Here is a 532-nt window from a genome sequence, read left to right as displayed (position 1 = left end):
AACTGTCAATATTGCCTTTATTTTTCAGGATATATGTATGTTCCCTTCCGAGAGCAGATCGTGACGCATATACTAATTTCCAGTGTCTCTGAACCTGTGTCGATAATAGCCTAGTATTCCTGAGGCGCACAGTGCCAGTAGTGTTATTAGTGGTTGTTATATGTCCATGGCCTGATACCTGTAAGGACAAATTATTAGCAGGATTATGTCACATCGTGGAAGACCATGTTTTCTAAGTATGATAAAGCTTTTCCTTCCATAATGAGGAGGGAATAGCTTGTCTCTATTGATAGGGGACATCTAATACTTACGATTCCTTTATCGTACGCAAACCATAATAATACCGAGGTTATCCTAGATATTCCTTCCAAAATTCGGAATTCGATTATTCGATTCTTGCTTTAATCTCTCTCTGGTTGATGTCATGTCTCTCACCACATTATTCTATATGGTATATGCCCATATCCCTATATATACTTCTCCCTATATATCTATACCAGCATGTTTGAATTTATTCATATATGAATATTTA

The sequence above is a fragment of the Plasmodium inui genome, assembly GCF_000524495.1.
Source record: "Plasmodium inui San Antonio 1 unplaced genomic scaffold supercont1.125, whole genome shotgun sequence".
Classification (NCBI taxonomy): Eukaryota; Apicomplexa; class Aconoidasida; order Haemosporida; family Plasmodiidae; genus Plasmodium; species Plasmodium inui.
The sequence above is the reverse complement of the archived record's forward strand: the minus strand, read 5'-3'. Positions refer to the sequence as shown.